The 17,533-nt window shown below is 41.6% G+C and overlaps 1 long non-coding RNA gene across 1 annotated transcript in view; it reads right to left on the bottom strand.

Moving 5' to 3' along the window:
* The window catches only part of LOC117351071, a 228,646-nt gene that overhangs the window by 19,394 nt on the left and 191,719 nt on the right, over positions 1 to 17,533 (bottom strand). The window lies entirely within an intron of this gene.

The raw sequence follows: 17,533 nt of genomic DNA on the forward strand, positions 1-17,533 counted from the left end.
AGGAAGAAGAAAGAGCAGCAGCTTTGGAGATTTGTCATGGAGCCCTTGGGCAGCTGGGATTAGAGATCATACAATGCACTTATAAGTGGATTTTCCATCTCATGTCCCACCACTTCTTGAAGTTCTCAGCATCGCAGTATTGCAATACAGTGCATTTATCTTGACACAGAAAGCTGGGATCCAGGCTTGGAATACTTTATTCTATTTTGTTTCCCTTGAGGCTAGAGTAGCAGAGGGAGACAGAGAAGTACCTAGAGGAGATAGGTAGAGAAGTCCCACCTCCAGTCTGGTAGCCCCTGTGCTGCCTTGGAGGATAGAGGTCTCCTAGAAGCACAGCATCACCCTGGTGAAGTAGGAAATATTCCTGTAGCCAGGACCTGCCTACCATGGGGATAAAATATCCTCTCGCACCGAAGATGTGTCTCCAGGGGTTTCTGCCTAGGAGGGAAAGGTTAGGACAGCTATTATAGTTGGTGATTCGATCAATAGGCATGTAGATATCTTGGTGGTTGGTGGGCGTGAGGATTGCGCCTGGCCACTTGCCTACCTGGTGCGAAGATGGCGGTCCTCACGCGTCACTTAGATAGGATTTTAGATCGTGCTGAGGAGCAGCCAGCTGTCCTGGTACATGTAGGTACCAATGATAAAGGAAAATGTGGGAGGGAGGTTCTGGAATCCAAATTTAGGCTCCTAGGTAGAAAGCTGAAATCCAGATCCTCCAGGGTAGCATTTTCAGAAATGCTCCCAGTTCCACGTGCAGGATCCAAGAGGCAGGCAGAGCTCCGAAGTCTCAATGCGTGGTTGAGACGATGGTGCAAGGATGAGAGATTTAGATTTGTTAGGAACTGAGCTACTTTCTGGGAAAGGGGAAGCCTATTCCGAAAGGATAGACTCCACCTTAACCTGGATGGAACCAGGCTGCTGTCGGCACTAACATTTAAAAATGAGATAGAGTAGCTTTTAAACTAGGATGGGGGGTGAGAAGCCAACAGTCGCCCAGGAACAGATGGTTCGGCGAGGAGTATCCTTGAAGGATACTGTTAAATCAGAGCATTTAGGGAGCCCCAATAGAGAGGTTTCAAAAATGGTGAAAGAAAGCCAAGAGTGCTTAAGAGGGAAGCACAGTAAAGATGCCAAGTTATCCCTGTCATCTTCTCAGCAACTTATAGATACAAGGAAAAAAACACAATTTGAAGTGTCTGTATACAAATGTTAGAAGCCTAAAAAATAAAATAGCAGAGTTGAGAGTATATAGCACTGAATTATGAGGTAGATATAATAGGCATCTCAGAGACCTGGTGGAAGGAGGACAATCAACGGGACAATGAATTACCTGGGTACAAATTATATCATAAGGATAGAGTAGATCAAATTGGAGGGGGGGTTGTGCTATAAGTTAAAGAGGGAATTGAATCAAATAAAATAAACATTCTGCATGACATAGTGTGGAATCCATATGGATAGAAATTATATGTATGAAGGGAAGGAATATAAAGGTAGGGTTATACTACTGTCCTCCGGGACAGAATGAGCAGATAGATGAACAGTTTTCAGAGATTAGGAAAGCTGGCAAATTGGGCCACAGTATAAGGCTATTCTTATGATCTGTGATTCCGGTGATTGGCGCATGGAAAGGGAGGCAGCCAGGATCAGAGCTTACAGCATAGACCTCAAAGGACAATTTATATAATGACAGTAGAGTCTGGACATCTTTCAGTATGAATCCAGTGTGAACTGCGTACCTTCAGCATGAACAAAGTGCCAGTATCCACTCATAACACAGCTGCAATAGGCACATCTAGAGAAGGAACGTGAAAGAAATTTCTCCTGCTTTTGCAGTGTGCTGCTTGGATCCCACTGAAGTCATTTGACTCTACTGTGATTATGTAAATTAGATGTCTGCATTATTTCTTAAATGTGTTTTGCATAAAGCCGTCCCAGCCACCCTTAGAGGTGGTTGCACTTTCATTATCTGTGAAATGTCCTAGATCTGGGAAAAGGAACATTATAAAGAAATGGAATTTCTGGTCTTGCTTAGTGACTGCCCAAAGTAGAAATTGTCATTATCTCTGTCTGCTGCTGTTTGCTCTTTATCTCTTGATGGAAAATGAACACTTTAGTTTTTATACTAAAAATAACTAAAGTGACATTTTACAATAAACTAGCTACATGTTTAGAGGCAAAGAGGATGATTCTATAAAGGCCGCCTAAAGCTAAGCATCTCTTAAGTGCCTAAATTAATTGGCAAAATACCTTTAATAGCCTCAATAATTGGGGATGGTGGTAGATGAAAGGGAGAGAGATACACAGGAGGTGGAAGGGGAGAAGGAGGGAGATGTTGGATCCAGGAGCAGAATGGAGTGATGGAGAGATGCCAGGAAATGGGAGTGAGGGAAGAGAGTGGGAGAGATGTTGGACTATGGGGGAGAGTGCAGCAGGGAAGAGATAGGGAGATGTTAGGCTACGAGGGTGGGGAGGAGATGCTGGGCTAGAAAAGTGGAGGAAGGAAGATGCTGAGAATGAAAGAATCCCGAGGAGGAGGAAATGGTGGCAAGGAAATGGATAGATATAACAGAAGGTAGAAAATAAATATGGTAATGGAGGTACATTGAAGATGAAAGGGAATGGAGGGCTGAGGAAGGAATGAGATGTGGAATTGGAAACAAGATGGAAATTTGATAGATAGCTGGAAAGTGAAAAAGAGAAGGGTAAGAAAGAGGCAGAAAAGAGTTAACAAGAAATGATCAAATATGTCTGAGGCAGGTGTAGTGAGGCAAGAGAGAGAAGGAAAGACAAATGGATAGCAGTCATTTGAAGGAGAATTAGCAGATGACAGGAAAGCAGAATAAACTGGAACCAACATGATGGAAAAATAAAACATCCAGACAAGAAAGGTAGAAGAAAAACATTTTATTTTAATTGTTTTAAATGGAATATGGATAATAATTAGTAAAAATATTGTTTAAATTTTGACAAATAAACTTGCAGAATTTGCTAATTTTGTGTGCAGAATTTTGAATTTTTGTATAGAATTCTGCCTGGAGTCAACAAAAAGGTAGAAAGGGGTGAGAGGGAGAAATCTTGCATATGGTGGAGGGGAGGGAGACAAGCATGGATAAGAGAGAAAGAGAAATGTTGGACATAGGGTAGAAGGCAGGGAGAGATGGTGCATGGGGAGAGAGAAAGAAATGTTGCACATGATAATGGAGGGAAGGAAGGGAGAGATGGTGCATGGAAGAGAATAGTTTGACACAGGGCACAAGGCAGGGAGAGAGAGAGGGAGAGATGGTAGACAGTGGGAAAGAAACAGAAATTCTGGATATGGCAGTGGAAGGTAAAATACAGAGATGAAAGATGAATAGTGAGACTGGGGAAAGAAGAAAATATAAAATGGGCAGGAGACCCTGGTGAACGAGTTAACAGAAGACAAACTGAAACCAGAGCCTGGGACAAATATGATTTGAATAATAAGACGACCAGACAACAAAAGTAGAAAAAAAAATAATTTTATTTTCTATTTTGTGATTACTATATGTCAGATTTGAAATGTGTATCCTGCCAGAGTTGGTGTTTGCAAGCGTGAGCTAGGACATAACAGAGAGAGGAAAAGTATTTTTTGTTTTATTTACACCACAGCACCAGTTGGAGAGGGTAAAGGGGGTAGAGTGGGTGAAGAGGCTACAAAAATAAACCCGCCAGGCCATTAAAAAAAAAAAAATCGCCTGATTGGCAGGAAAAGTAAATCCAATCGAAAAATCAATTCAATAGGTCAAACTGAAATGAAAATTTTTTCCATGAATCAGGGAGCACTGTTTGTGACCTGGATTGGTCTAGATAGACCTTTGATCTGACCCAGTAAGGCTAATAAGGCTATTCTTACGGTATATCAAGTCTCCTTTATTCTATAACCTCACCTGGGTGTACAGGTTCCTTTAGAGAATATTAGTGTAATCCCTCCCCACCACCCTATTGATGCACTAACATTTATGCAGCCACCATATGTCCAGGTGCCTAAATGCAGTGTGTGTAACTTACCCCCCTTCTTCTTTTACAAAACCGTGATAGCGGTTTTTAGCGCAGGCCAGCACACTGAATGCTCTGTACTACTCCCGACACTCATAGAGTTCCTAAGAGCGAATAGCGCAGAGCAATAAGCACACTGGCCTATTCTAAAAACAGCTATTGCAGTTTTGTAAAAAGGGGAGGGGGTATTTATTATTTAGTGGGATTTCTTAACCACATTTATAAAGAGATTTATCCAAGGCAGTACATAGTGAATAACAATCAGGTACTATAAGCATTTTCACTGTCTGTCCTGGTGGGGAAATAAAAGGTTAAGTGACTTGCCCAGAGTCACATGGGCACCATATATAGAATCCAGAACATATGTATACATATATATACACATAGAACAGCTAGATTTTGTTAGCTGTCTGCCTTTGAAATTAGAAACAAAGGCACATGACGGCAGATAAAGGCCAAATGGCCCATCTAGTCTGCCCATCCGCAGTAACCATTATCTCTTTCTCTCTCTGAGAGATTCCATGTGCCTATCCCAGGCCCTTTTGAATTCAGACACAGTCTCTGTCTCCACCACCTCTTCTGGGAGACTGTTCCATGCATCTACCACCCTTTTCGTAAAAAAGTATTTCCTCAGATTACTCTGCAGTCTATCACCTAACTTCATCCTATGCCCTCTCATTGCAGTTTCCTTTCAAATGAAAGAGACTCAACTTATGCACATTTACATCACATAGGTATTTAAATGTCTCTATCATCTCCCCTCTCCCGCCTTTCCTCCAAAGTATATACATTGAGATCTTTAAGTCTGTCCCCACATGCCTTATCACAAAGACCCCACACTATTTTAGTAGCCTTCCTCTGGACCGACTCCATCCTTTTTATATCTGTTTGAAGGTGCGGCCTCCAAAATTGTACACAATATTCTAAATAAGGTCTCACCAAAGTCTTAAACAGAGGCATCAATACCTCCTTTTTCCTACTGGTCACACCTCTTCCTATCCTTCTAGCTTTCACCGTCACCTTTTCAACCTGTTTGGCCACCTTAAGATCATCACATACAATCACACCCAAGTCCCGCTCTTCTGTCGTGCACATAAGCTCTTCACTCCCTAATCTGTCCTGTTCCCTCGGGTTTTTGCAGCCCAAATACATGACCTTGCATTTCTTAGCATTAAATTTTAGCTGCCAAATTTCAGACCATTCTTCAAGCTTCAACAGGTCTTTCTTCATGTTATTCACACCATCCTGGTATCATCCGCAAAGAGGCAAATCTTACCCGACAACCCTTCAGCAATATCATTTACAAAAATGTTAAAAAGAACCAGCCCAAGAACAGAACCTTGAGGCGCAATAGAAACATACCTCCTTTTTCCTACTGGCCATACCTCTCCCTATGCAACTTAGCATCCTTCTAGCTTTTGATGTCATTTTCTTTTATGTAGCCTAAGATTTGGTACTAGACCCTAAATACTATATCTCGTACTAAGCAACTTAAATGATGTGCTTTTATGAGATGAAGGATTACAACTTCTATTTTTAGTAGATTATTGTTTTTATGGTGGAAAATTGCCCTGGGAAAGCCCTGCCCTATCCCACCCCACCCTGGCCAGGTATCCTAACTTTGCAAACCAAAAATTTGGCTTCTTTAGCAATGGAGAGATTAGGAAACTTTCCCCTTTCTCCTGGGGCCCATAAGAACATAAGAAGTGCCTCTGCTGGGTCAGACCAGAGGTCCATCGAGCCCAGCAGTCCGCCCGCACGGCGGCCCACCAGGTCTAGGACCTGCGTAGTAGTCTTCTGTATGTACCCCTCTATCCCTTCAATCCTTTTTTTTTTAACCTTATCTATATCCTTCTAACTGTACCCTTCTTCATTCTATATCTTCCCTTCTATATCCCTCAATAACTTCTTCTTTCAAGAATATATCCAATTTCTCTTTGAAACCCTGTAAAGTACTCTGTCCTATTACACCCTCCGGAAGTGCATTCCAGGTATCCACCACCCTCTGAGTGAAGAAGTACTTCCTGGCATTGGTTCTAAACCTGTCCCCTTTTAGTTTCTCTGAGTGCCCCCTTGTTATTGTAGTTCCCCGTAGGCTGAAGAATCTGTCCCTCTCCACATTCTCAATGTCCTTCATGATCTTATATGTCTCTATCATGTCTCCTCTGAGTCTCCGCTTTTCCAGGGAGAAGAGCCCCCCTAGCCTCTCTAGCCTGACTGCGTATGAAAGGTTTTCCATACCCTTTATCATACGTGTAGCTCTTCTCTGTACCCTCTCAAGTATCGCCATATCCTTCCTCAGGTACAGTGACCAGTACTGAACACAGTACTCCAGATGCGGTCGCTCATCGCTCGATACAGCGGCAGAATAACTTCCTTCGTTCTGGTCGTATTACCCTTCTTGATGATACCCAACATTCTGTTTGCTTTCTTTGACGCTGCTGCGCATTGTGCTGATGGTTTCATTGTGGTATCCACCAGCACTCCCAAGTCCCTTTCAATGTTACTCTCCCCCAGTACCAACCCCCCCATTTTGTAGCAGAACCTCGGGTTCTTTTTCCCCACATGCATGACCTTGCATTTCTCCACATTGAAGCTCATCTGCCATTTGTTGGCCCACTCATCTTATAATTCTTATTATCTGGGAAATGGGAGGAGATGAACACGGCACATATTGCAATCACGTCTTCTCCCGGCACTTCATTTTGAGCTGATGCAGTGCTAAAACCTCACGACACACTTCTTATTTCAGCCCTTATGGCAGCATGAAATGAAATGCTCCAGTGCTTTATCTGCTGCCTGACTGCATGGAGGGTGGTGAACACCAGGATATGGAGATGGCTGGACGGAAGCACTGCTAGAGTTATGCCTTGTGTGCTGCACTCACCTCCCAGCAATGCCACCTGCCTCAGATTTTTTTTTTTTCCCCAAAATTATATTCCAGCTCAGCATCAGGCAGCCCCTTCTGATATGCAGTCCCGAGCTTTTTCTGGGCCCCAGGTCTTGTGGCAGTTCCTTGAAAGCTGGCTGCAAACACCATGAGAAATTCTGCAAAGCAAGAGTGACTGTCGCCTGGGGAATTAACTAGCGTGCTGTTAGAGTATGCCGTGAATGTGTCCCTGCTGGCTTCTGCAAACAGCCCATACTGACAGAGACAGAGAAAGAAAGCGATTTGATTACATCAATCTTGGTGATTGACAGGAACAGACCAGCCAATGACACAACTGTCTTGTTTGCTTAATCCTTGTTAAAGAATAGGAAGGAAAGCAAGAATAATTTTCAAAAGCTGCTGGGTTGAGAGTGGGGACTGATGACATCACAGAAGAAGTGCTCCTAGATTTATCTGACACATCCCAGTTTAATTTATATTTATCATATTTAACTCCATTCATATATAATACCCATTTAAAGGTTTTATGCTCACTACAAGAAAGGTTGGAACCAGCTGGTAGTAGCATTTAAATGAAAGAATTAGTATCTTAAATTTGTATTTAAATGATTTACTGTGTATAAAAATATTGGACCTGACAGAGTATGCACGCAAACGCTCATACAGCCACTTCCTCTTCAAGCTATGGAATCATCCACCCGAACAAATAAGATCCCTGGACTTCTTGACAACCTTCCGCAAGACAGTAAAGACCTTCCTCTTCTGCTGTGCCAGACCAGAAAGAGATTACGAGGAACTGTGTCAATGAAATCCTCAGACTTTATGGACAGAGATTTGAACAGATACATGGACAAGACGACTCCATTGCTTGTCCTCCCCTCTTTTATGCCTTCATTATGCTCTTCAGTCCATGCCCTGCTATGATCCACATACTACCCTCCCCCTCAACTATACATACCCTCATCCCACCTGGTTCCCCCTCTGTAAATGTTAACATGTAAACCTCACCTTATCCTTGGATACACTGCCAAGAAAACTGTATACAGTAGTACTCCCCCGCAAATTCGCGAATCATGGGCTCAAGTCTTTTGCAGTATTTTCTGACTACCTCTTCTGGGAACTAGTCAGGCTACACCAATCAGGAGCTGCTTTGACCCGCCAGGAGCTATTGGAAAAGCAACAAACCATTTTGTAAGGAAAGTAAGTAAAAGTAAGAGAAAAAGAAGACTTCTTTGGATCTCAAACATAGTAGCTGAGAAGGTAAAGAAAAAGAGGATAGCTTTCATAAATTACAAAATATCACAGGAAGAGAAAGATAGGTAAAAATATCTGGAAAAGTTAAGAGAAGCTGGTCGAGTAGTCAGGAAAGCAAAGATGCAAATGAAAGAAAAAAATAGCCAACATGGTAAAACAAGGAGACAAGACCATTTTAGATATATTAGTGACAGGAAAAAGTGCAAAAATGTCATTGTGAGACTCAAAGGTGAAGGGGAAAAATATGTAGAAGCTTATAAAAATAAGGCTAAATTGCTTAATAAATATTTCTGTTCTGTGTTCACAGCTGAAGCACTAGGAACAGGACCGCAGAAGACAAACACAAATAGTGATAGAGGTGTGGTAGACCCTGATTGATTTTCAAAGGATTGTGCTCATGAGGAACTAGCTACACTAAAGGTGGATAAAGCAATGGGGTTGGATGATGTACATCTGAGGGTACTGAAGGAACCTAGGAAAGTTCTGGCGACTCTGCTGGCTGACATTTTCAATGCTTCTCTAGAACTGGAAGTGGAACCGGAGGACTGGAGAAGAGCGGATGTGGTACCTCTCCACAAAAGTGGAAGTAAGGAAGAAGTAGGAAACTACAGGCCAGCAGAAAATAATGAAGTTTCTGGAATACAGTCAATTACAGGTCCTGAGGCAACATAGATTCACTAGAGATAGGTCTTGTCAGACAAATCTGATCAATTTCTTTCACTGGAAGACCAGAGAATTGGATAGGAGAGCACTAGATGTAGCGTATTTAAATTTCAGCAAAGCTTTTGACAGTGTTCCACACAGGCGTCTAATAAATAAACTGAGTGCCCTTGGGATGGGCCTTAAAGTAACGGACTCGGTCAGGAACTAGTTGAATGGAAAGAAACTGAAGCAGTGGTCAATGGAGATTGCTCTGAGGAAAGGGATGTTATCAGTAGTTTGCCTCAAGGTTCAGTTCTGGAGTTTGTTCTTTTTAACATTTTTGTAAGTGATTTTGCTGAAGGACTATCAAGTAAAATTTGTCTCTTTGCATTTGATACCAAAATCTGCATTAGAATAGACACCCTTGATTACAGGACCTAGTGAAGCTTGAGCAATATCTAAAATTTGTCAGCTAAGATTTAAGGCTAAGAAATGCAAAGTCATGCAATTGGACTGAAAAAATTCGAGGGGATGGGGTAAAGAAATTTTGCGCATGAAAGCGGAACAGGACTTGGGTGTGATAGTGTGTATAAGTGTCCAAACAGATTGAAAAGGTAACAGTGAAAGGTAGAAGGATACTTAGATGCATAGGGAGAGGAATGGCCAGTAGGAAAAAGGAGGTGTTGATGCTCCTGTACAAGACTCTGGTGAGTTGTCAATACTGTGTACAGTTCTGAAGACTGCACCTTCAAAAAGATCTAAACAGGATGGGGTTGGTCTAGAGGAAGGCTATTAAAATGGTTGGTGTTTTTTGTCATAAGGTGTATGGGGACAGACTAAAAGATCTCAATATATATACTATGGGAGAGGAGAGATATGATATAGATGTTTAAACAGCTAGGTGGCATAAATACGTATGAGGCGTGTCTCTTTCAATTGAAAGGAAACTCCAGAGTGAGAAGGCATGGGATGAAGTTAAGAGGTGATAGTCTCAGAAGTAATCTAAGGTACTACTTTTTTACAGAAAGGGTGGTAAATATGTGGAATAGTTTCCCAGCAGATGTGATGGAGATAAAAACTGTTTCTGAGTTCAAGAAAGTGTGGGACAGGCATGTGGGATCTGTTAGGCAGAGGAGGAGATAGTGGGTGCTGCAGATAAGCACAGTGGATGGGCCATTTGGCCTTTATCTGCCATCATGTTTCTGCGTTTCTACAAACAACCAGGTCTTGTTTATGGAATTCCAGCACAGATTCCGTTTGAAGGTCCACTAGACACCTGTTCCAAGAATGAATCCTGCACAGCTAAAAGGAGTTTTCATAATAGTCACAAATCTCTAGAACCAGTTGCTGGCATGTCAAGTAAGCATTGTTGAGAAGAGCACAATGAGTGCCCTTGAATATATGGCTGTACAAGACAAGATAGAAAGGTTATGGACAGTTGGTAAAAGTATCTGAATGCAAGAATCAATACCTTAAATCTCACTGTCCATTCAAGTTTCAAGTTTATTTAAAATTTGATATACCATCTATAAGTATATCTAAGGGGTTTACAATAAATTTAAAATAGTTATATAAAAGTTTAAAAGGGGATTAAAAACAATCACATACTCAATCACATAAAAACACTAAGAGGCTGATAATCAAAACAGAAATAAGTCTAAAATCCTGCCTAAATCGGCACTTGGACGATCAAAAAGACAGAACATAAGAATTGCTGCTGCTAGGTCAGACCAGTGGTCCGTCGTGCCCAGCAGTCCGCTCACATGACCGCCCCCAGGTCAAAGACTAGTGTTCTAAATGAGTCCAGTCTCACCTGCGTATGTTCCAGTTTAGCAGGAACTTGTCCAACTTTGTCTTGAATCCCTGGAGGGTGTTTTCCTCTATAACAGACTCTGGAAGAGCATTCCAATTTTCTACCACTCTCTGGGTGAAGAAGAACTTCATTACGCTTGTATGGAATCTATCCCCTTTCAACTTTAGAGAGTGCCCTCTCGCTCTCTCTACCTTGGAGAGGGTGAACAATCTGTCTTTGTCTGCTAAGTCTATTCCCTTCAGTATTTTGAATGTTTCGATCATGTCCCCTTCTCAGTCTCCTCTTTTCAAGGGAGAAGAGACCCAGTTTCTCTAATTTCTCACTTTATGGCAACTCCTACAGCCCCTTTACTATTTTAGTCGCTCTTCTCTGGATCCTTTCGAGTAGTATTGTATCCTTCATGTATGGCGACCAGTGCTGGACAGCTTCATCGACTTGTCGATTAGAACTCCCAAGTCTCTTTCCTGGGAGGTCTTTCCAAGTACCGCCCCGGCCATCCTGTATTCGTGCATAAGATTTTTGTTACTGACATGCATCATTTTACACTTATCCATGTTGAACCTCATTTGCTATGTCGATGCCCATTTCTCGAGCTTGATTATATCACGTTGCAGATCTTTGCAATCCCCCTGTGTCTTCACTACTCTGAATAACTTTGCATTGTCTGCAAATTTAATCACCTCACTCGTCATACCAATGTCCAGATCATTTATAAAGATGTTGAAGAGCAGGGTCCAAGCACTGAGCCCTGCAGCACCCCACTGGTGACGCTCTTCCAGTCCCAAGTATTGTCCATTTACCCCAACTCTGTTTCCTATGCTCCAGCCAGTTTTTAATAAACATGAGTATTTTACCTCAATTCCATGGCTCGCAATTTTCTGAAGTAGTCGTTCATGTGGAACCTAGTCGAACGCCTTCTGAAAATCCAGATATACAATGTCGATTGGGTCGCCCTTGTCTATCTGCCTGTTTACAGGTCATCCAAGTACTGGTAATCAGAACAAATTTTAGACGTATCTAAAAGCAGCTTAGGCCTTTTCCCTGCCACTGTACACCCAGATTAAAAAGGGGCGTTTTAGGAGGAGTGGTGAGGACGGGATATAGGCGGGATGTGGGCTAACCTAGACATAGTTGTATTGAAAGTATAACCGAAAGTTTAACGAGACTGCCTAGACAGAACTTAAACGTTGTGACTTAGGCAATCTAAAACTAGATACAAGTGCCCAAAAATGTATCCAAAGTGACCAGATAACCACTGCAGACACAAAGTACAGACCCCCCCCCACTCCCCCAGTGATCACTGACCCCCCCCCAATACCATAAAAATTGAAATAAAAACATACATACCTGCCTCCAAAACATTAGTACCTGGCAAGAGGAGGTCCCAGGCTCATAAGCCACTCTCACCACTGCATTCATGGTGCAACATGTGCATCCACCAAAACCTTACTGTACTGCCATATAGGTGCCACCTGCAGCCATAAGGACTATTGGGGTGGTAGACATGTGGGCCTAGTAGGTTTTGGGGGGGCTCACCATGCCCTATAAGGGAGTTCTGGTGAGATGTTTATGTGGCACCCTTTTTGTGAAGTTTGCAGCAGTGCCCTGTAAGGTGCCCCACTACTCTGTTGCCATGTCTGGGTGTCCAGTTCATTACTTTGCTGACCCTGCCCACATCTAAAAGGTCTTGTTCTAGGCATTTTTGACTTGGACAAATTTTTGGACGAGAATGGGGTATAAAGATAGACAACTTAGTGGTCTGGACGATCAAAGGGCTGGACGTAGAAGTAACAATTCTTGAAAAAAAAGAAATATTTTGGACGTATTTTTCAAGAATGGACTTTTAACATGTCCGACTTTGGGCGACTAGCGACTTAGGCCCAAAACGGACTTAGATGTATTTTTTGATTATTAACTTGATACAAAAAGGATGGAGGGGGCAAAAATTGCAATTAAAAATAAAAAAAGAAGGAGGGCACAAAAGAGAAGGAATATAATAAGAATATAAGAACTGCCATCTCTGGATCAGACCTTTGGTCCATCAAGCCCGGGGCGCAGGCACATGTCCGCCCCTTGATGACCCCCCTGCCGCACGCGTGTGCCCCTTCCCTTCCCTGTGCAAGCGACATCACAAACTTGCTGCCTGTGTCAGCGTCGCCTTTCTCTGACATCACTTGCGGGCCCTGCGCTTAAGAAATGACATCACTCAAAGAGGGATAGCGGACACAATGCAGGCAGCAAGTTTGTGACCTTGCTCATGCCTGGAAAATTAAAAAGGTACAGGGGAAGGGAAGGGGCGTCGGAGGGGTGCCACTCACCCTCACCACGCCACTGCCTTCAACTGCTTTATGTAAGGAGAGCCAGTCCCAGAAGCTGTGGGGCTAGTTACAGTTTTCCAGTAGAGCCACCAGAGATCTCTAATCCTTAAAGGATCAGAACCCTAGGGGTTTCTATGTAAATGTGTGTCAGATTGTTACCAGGCCAGTGAGCCCATGTGTCTAAATCATGCTTATAATGCAAAACAAAATTCTTGAAGCTTGAGACTCGGGGACATCAGAACCCAGAGACTGAGAAGTGCAATCTTTTAGTTGACATCTCTACTACTAGTCTATATGAATTAGAGCTTCGGTGAACTGTTTAAAACTAATAAATTCTCTAAACTTTGGTGCTCCTGGTTAAAGAAGATCCCAAGAAAGTTTATAACTTGCACTTTGTAGTTACTGGAAACGTGCTCTGGCTGAGTTTTAATAACAATAGGGAATTCACACAGCAGGAAAGTAAAGTACAGGCCTTTGATATACCTACACAGAGAGCTCTTTAATATTTCATTTTGATTTTAATGAAACCAACAGGGACCCCCCTACTTTCAGTTCTGTTTTGCCATCTGGTGAACAGTTGATGAATAGCATCTAACTTATTCTAAATACTGGCATATTTATTGGCTACCAGTAGGACAGCCATACATTGGTATTATTTAATTTTGCTTTGTAGCTGACCTCTAGTGGTCAAAACAAACATTACCACCTGATTCACTTAATTGTGTCTACTGCTACAATATGTTTATATTCTGAAAATAGATATTTTGGTTTACTTTTGCCTTGTATAATCTATTTTTTTCCACATTGAGGATCTCTGTGTAATCTTGTAAAGTGTTAAGGGGTGTATAATTTATATATTCTCCTCCTTGAGAAGCATCTTCAATATTTTTACTGGAAAGGAATGAACATGTGCTTTCTGCAGCAAAAATGGCTTACGGTGGGACACACTGAGGCTCACCGTGGTGATTCTGAAAAGTGTGTGCGCCACCCAACTGATAAAAAATATATTTTTTAACTTTTTTGGCACAGAAATGTATCGGGGCAAAGAGTGAGCATGTTCTGCACTACATGGTTAGTAAGAACATAAGAATTGCCGCTGCTGGGTCAGACCAGTGGTCCATCGTACCCAGCAGTCCGCTTCTGTGGCGGTCCCTAGGTCAAAAAACAGTGACCTAACTGAGACCAGTCCTACCTGCGTACATTCCGGTTCAGCAGGAACTTGTCTGACTTTGTCTTGAATCCCTGGAGGGTGTTTTCCCCTATAACAGTCTTCGGAAGAGCGTTCCAGTTTTCCACCACTCTCTGGGTGAAGAAGAACTTCCTTACGTTTGTACAGAATCGATCCCCTTTCAATTTTAGAGAGTGCCCTCCCGTTCTCCCTACCTTGTCCTTATCTACTAAGTCTATCTCCTTCAGTACCTTGAATGTTTCTATCATGTCCCCTCTCAATCTCCTCCGTTCAAGGGAGAAGAGGCCCAGTTTCTTTAATCTCTCACTGTACGACAACTCTTCCATCCCCTTAACCATTTTAGTCGCTCTTCTCTGCACCCTTTCGAGTAGTACCGTGTCCTTTTTCATGTACGGTGACCAGCAATATTGCCACACACTATGGCCCAATTAATTCCAATCGCGAAGGGTGATTATGCAGATACTAGAGCGATGACTTTCTACATTGCTGGTGTTAAAATGTGGAATGCTCTGGTGGGCCAATTGCGACTGTGTGAAAACCAGCTTCAATTTTAGAAACAGTTAAAACTCAGCTGTTGTTACTGCATCTTTGTGACTTATTAACTGGCATTTGAAGAAAAGAATTTGCTTAACCATGTTTACTCTTGTATTCTTGAGATTTATCCGTTGACATTTGCAGAGAAGAAATTGTTTAATTATGTAGATTTTATGATATGGTTTGGTTTTATCTTATTTATGTTTTAATTGATGTAAACTGTTTAGGTTTTTTGTAAGCAATATAAAAGTTTTAAATAAATTCTATGTATAGCATCTAAAGTTAAGTGCTTATTACAGTGCACTTAGCTGAATTAAATAATAGGCTTAATCTACACTGATTATTGGCAATTAACATCTCATAATTGATGTTAATTGGAGTTAATTGAAAATTAGATGCACAACTTAGTAGATGCATAACCCAAAGTGGTAGAAACACAGAGCAAACCAAGGATATCAAGAAGACTGCAATTTATTAGATAAACCAAACCTGACGTGGCCATGTTTCGCCCTCAGGCTACATCAGGTGAAATTTGCTAGAAGTGTGGGGGGGGGGAAGAAATCACTCCCCCCTTCTTTTGAAGCAAATCATTTTCTTTCATTCACCTATGTCAGGGGTAGGCAATTCTGGTCCTCGAGAGCCAGAGCCAGGTCAGGTTTTCAGGATATCCACAATAAATATGCATGAGATAGATTTGCATCTCAAGGAGGCAGTGCATGCAAATCCATCTCATACATGTTCATTGTGGGGATCCTGAAAATCTGACCTGGCTCCGGCTCTCAAGGACCGGAATTGCCTACCCCTGACCTATGTAAAAACAAACAGGACTGAAAATCTGCATCTCTTATTATAATTTTTTTTTTTAAACAAAACTCTTTCACATTCACAAAATCAAGCAGGGTTCAAAAAGCCAAGGTAATACCTTTTCTCTTACTACACGAGCTAGCAAATTTCCCCTGACACAGCCTGAGGGTGAAACGTGGCCACGTCGGGTTTGGTTTATCTAATAAATTGCAGGCTTCCTGATATTCTGGGCCTGCTCTGAGTTTCTGCCTGTGAGAATATTCACAGATCATCACCTCTTCGTGTTGTCCTGGTAACACAAAGTGGTATGCACTTTGTCCAATATGCGTAGCTAGAAGCAGGCATGATTAGGGGCAGATCGTGAGCGTGTTTTCAAGTTATGCACCTGTTTTTGACTTAATTTAAGCCAAGAAAATCCCAGCATAAATAGAGTGCATCTAAGGTGTGACGCCTAGTGACACAGAGTGGCACTTAGAAGGCACTAAGTGTAATCAGTCAGAATAATTACGTGTTTTTATATGCAAACCACAGTTCTGCGAGTTCGATTAGATAATTTACTGACTCTGGACTATCAGATTAAACTGGTTAGTAAGAAAGCTTTTAGTCTTTTAAGAAAATTTTGGGCAGTACATAAATATTTTGATAAAGCAGTGTTTGCAATTGTAGTTCAATCACTTATATTTTCTTTGATGGACTATTGCAATATATTATATCTGGGATGTGCAAAGGGGTTTTTGAAGAGACCGTACAGAACACTGCAGTTAGGATCTTTGTTTTTTATTTCTATGTATGATATAATTACATCATATTTTATTAAATTACATTGGTTGCCAATATACACAAGGATAAATTTTAAGATTAGCATGTTGATTTTTTATATTCTATGTGGCCAGGACATAAGGAGCTGTGGAGAAGATGTTCTTGATACAGGCTTTTATTTGTTCAGTTCAAAATTTAACAACAACAATCCACGGTCCGTATTTCAACAAACTCGTCTTCCTCAGGGGTCCTAGATTATGCTGAGAGATCAAATAAAAATGTAGATACTGAAAACCCGGCATAAAGCCAGAGCGCAAAGATATGCTGTGGATATCTGTGTTGTGCCAAGGGCCATCTTATCTGCTGGACCAGGATGTGCTTTAAGGATGCAATATTATCTTCAATTTCCCTCCCAAAACAAAGTACCCAGCACCCAGTTAAGTGCTGTTAAATATCAGTGGCTGGCCAGCTCAGCAGAGTTTAATTAGGGACCAGACATCAATTCCCTCTTTCTCTTTAGTCTACTATTTACCACACAAAAAATTACAAGATCAGCAAGTTAGTAATCAAAATCCAAAAGCAGATTTATTAGATATTTCAACCATATTAGAGACATCCGATAAAGTTGCTAAGCCATCTACTGTAGAAGCTTCGGTTACTCTTCTGCCTGATAAATTTTGGATAATGAAGTTGTTCTTCCAAAATAGACAAAGAATTTTTAGGTTTAAAAACTCAGATTTGCCCAGATGTTTTGCGTGAGACTCAAAAGCAAAGACAATTTTTGATATTAAAATCTGGAGTTTTGCATATAAAGGGGGGGGAGTACCTTTTATTTAAGATACCCTTGTAAATATGTACCCTTCTCCCTCCGTATTCGCTGTGATAGGGCATTAACAGAACCACAAATACAGAAAAACCGCAAATAATTTTTCAGATGTTATTCGCTGTTTTCTATTAAAAACCATCGTGAATATGGTGAAACTGCGAACAACATGGTGGGAGACCTGGCCTGTTCCTAAAGGAGAGGCAAAACACGGTGAAGAAAGTGCTGGGAATCAGCGAGTTTTCTTTGCAAGCCGACATAATTTGGGGGGAGGGAGCCAGCAAGCAAAAAATCGTGAATAATCGAAACTGCGAATGCGGAGGGAGAACTGTAGTTAAATATAAAACCCTGAAATATGTCTTTTTTGACACCCCCCTCCCCCACTTAACTGCATTTCTATCCTTAAAGCGCCTTGAAGGGGTTTGAAGTTTTTTGAACTCTTAGAAATTAGATTCTGGTTCAGATGTTGGAACTTAGTTTTCCT

This window comes from Geotrypetes seraphini, chromosome 17 (genome assembly GCF_902459505.1).
Source record: "Geotrypetes seraphini chromosome 17, aGeoSer1.1, whole genome shotgun sequence".
Taxonomy (NCBI): Eukaryota; Metazoa; Chordata; class Amphibia; order Gymnophiona; family Dermophiidae; genus Geotrypetes; species Geotrypetes seraphini.